A 2,403-nucleotide genomic window follows, 5' to 3' on the forward strand; every position below is an offset into this window, starting at 1 on the left:
ACTGCTTGATTCTATTTACACGTAAATTCTCTCGTGTGAGAAAGTGGACAAGACTTCACATCGGACATAAGTGAACCCCAAAAGTAAGGAGAAGTGAACCATATTACATCGTTTCGGTAACATTTTTTTCTTTTTGCACTTACAAGATGAACAACATCAGACACCCGACCGCACTGCTTCAGTTAGAAAACTGCACTGTATCAAATGGTCATTTACAAGATGAACAACATCAGACACCCGACCGCACTGCTTTAGTTAAAAAAACACCTGATCGCACTGCTTCAGTTAGAAAACCGCACTGCATCAAATGATCACTTACAAGATGAACAACATCAGACACCCAACCGCACTGCTTTAGTTCGAAAACCGCATTGCATTAAATGGTCAAGTGAACGGCATTCCTTTTTTGTCGTTTCTCTACAATTTTTCATTTAACACATGTTTGCACTTCGTTTTCTTCTTTCTTTTTTTTGTTTGGAATTTTGGGTTTCCACATTGGCGAGTTGTACACGGGCGAAGAAGCAAACTGCATGGTCGAGGGAAATGAGTCGCAACACAATTCGAAATGAACTTCTTTGGTAAACAATTTTCAAAGAGTCCATATAACTTTTATACATAAAATCATCAAACACGGAAAACACCATTTTTGCACTGCATGTCCGCTGCTACATGAATTGTTCACATAAAATTCACAACTGGACTTCTGAACAAGAATGTTTTTGCCATCTCGTTTTTGCCTCCATAGTGGATCAAAGAAGTGGTGCGGACGCTTGTAGCACCCATCTGAAAACTGCACTTGAGATACATCAGCAATGAACTGCACCAGAGCACATCTTTTTGCAGGTGAAAAAAATTTGAAATGCACACGCAGCACCTGGGGAGTGCACGCTATCGTCAATGAACTGCACGGCAAAGCTGGAGCCGCATCGCGCGCGCCGGCGCACTGCAAGTGCGGGGCGGCTAGACTGCAAGGGGAGGAGGGGCACACTCCCACTGCACTGCACACGGGAGTCGCGGTGCACTGCACCACCACGGTTGTGCGTCTCCAGTGGCAGAGGAGACAGAGTGGATCAAGTAGAGCCGCCGGCAACTGGGGGCCTCCAGATCCGCTTGCTGATGGGTAGTCGATCCCGGGCATCTTCGGCTAGCGCGCGGGGCGGCACGGGGGGCACGGATTTGGGCCGTGGTCGGAGAGGAAGACTAGAATAGGCCAGAGGCGAGCTCCGGGCCATGGCCGCGCTGGGCTTGGCCTCCACGCGCATGGCCACGGTGGTGGTTCTGCTCCTCTACGGTGGCGGACGTCAAGCCCGAGGAGGCTGGGGCAGCGCGTGGTGGTGGAGATCCGCCGCCGTCGAGGATGTAGTTTGCTGGCGTGGCGGCCGGTGGGGGCTGTGGGGATTGGACCGTGGCGACGGAGTGTTGCAGGGGGGCGCACAGGAGCTCCGACGGCGCCCGCCGTGGCGGCGCGGGTGGTAGTCGGCCGGGGCTGTGCGGCGGCCATGGATCTGGTGACAGGAAGGTTGGTGGTGGTGTACTGGGGAAGGTGGTGGGGATAGCGAGCAGCTGGGGTGGGGTGGGGGTGGGAGGAGCACCGGCCGGGGTCAGGGGCGGCGGGGCGTGGGAGGGACGGCGCGGCGCCGGTAGAAGGTGGACAGGAGAGGAACTGGTGCGGTGGCGCTGGACGGGAGGGGGAGGGAGGTGGAGGGGGCCGGTGGTTGTAGCACGACGGCTCAACTGGGGGTCGGGAGAAGGAGGTGAGGGAAGTTGGGGGCGTTGTGCTGCGGCAGGGGATGGGAGTGGATAAGGTGCGGTTGGTGGGTGCGTGCGGTTTAGTTTGGATCGGGCCAGCGGTTCGGTTCGCGGCAGCAGGAGGTGTGGAATTGTTAGCAGAATAAGGCAGATGTTATTAGAATAACATTCTTAAGGCGTGTTATCATAATAGACCTGTCATATTCATATATATATACATATATATACATATATATATAATAAATAAATAAACGGGCCATGCGGTGCTAGCCCGCGTGCCCAGCCTCCAGGCCCAGGCACGGCCCAAGGCATGTCACGTGCCAGGCACGTCACGTTTAGGCCATGGCGGGTTGTGCCGGCGTCCTCCCGGGCTAGCCTGGTTGACCCGGCCTATTTGACCAGCTATAATTGTAAGTTTATACGCTTCTCATTTTTCACAAAGCTTAGTCAGCTCAATTGGGGAGCCACTCAATCCCACGGCAAGAGGTCCGTGGTCTGATACCTAGTGGGTGCATGCATACGCTACGGCTCCTTACATCCGTCACCAATGGTCTGACTAGGCCTCACGAAACGTACGACATCAGGGTCGGTGGGATCTCCGCTGAGACGCCCTTTTCTGAACGCAACTGCTGCCAAAACTGAGATGAATGTTGG

The 2,403-nt window shown here is 54.0% G+C and overlaps 1 long non-coding RNA gene across 1 annotated transcript; it reads right to left on the bottom strand.

Moving 5' to 3' along the window:
* Nucleotides 1–544: 544 nt before the first annotated feature.
* On the bottom strand, nt 545–1,793 carry LOC125536467. The gene is made up of 2 exons (XR_007295049.1): nt 875–1,793; nt 545–790 (listed from the first exon to the last, which is right to left on the bottom strand). It is a non-coding gene; the product is annotated as an uncharacterized LOC125536467 (long non-coding RNA).
* Nucleotides 1,794–2,403: the final 610 nt, after the last annotated feature.

Source organism: Triticum urartu, chromosome 2 (genome assembly GCF_003073215.2).
Source record: "Triticum urartu cultivar G1812 chromosome 2, Tu2.1, whole genome shotgun sequence".
NCBI classification, from domain to species: Eukaryota; Viridiplantae; Streptophyta; class Magnoliopsida; order Poales; family Poaceae; genus Triticum; species Triticum urartu.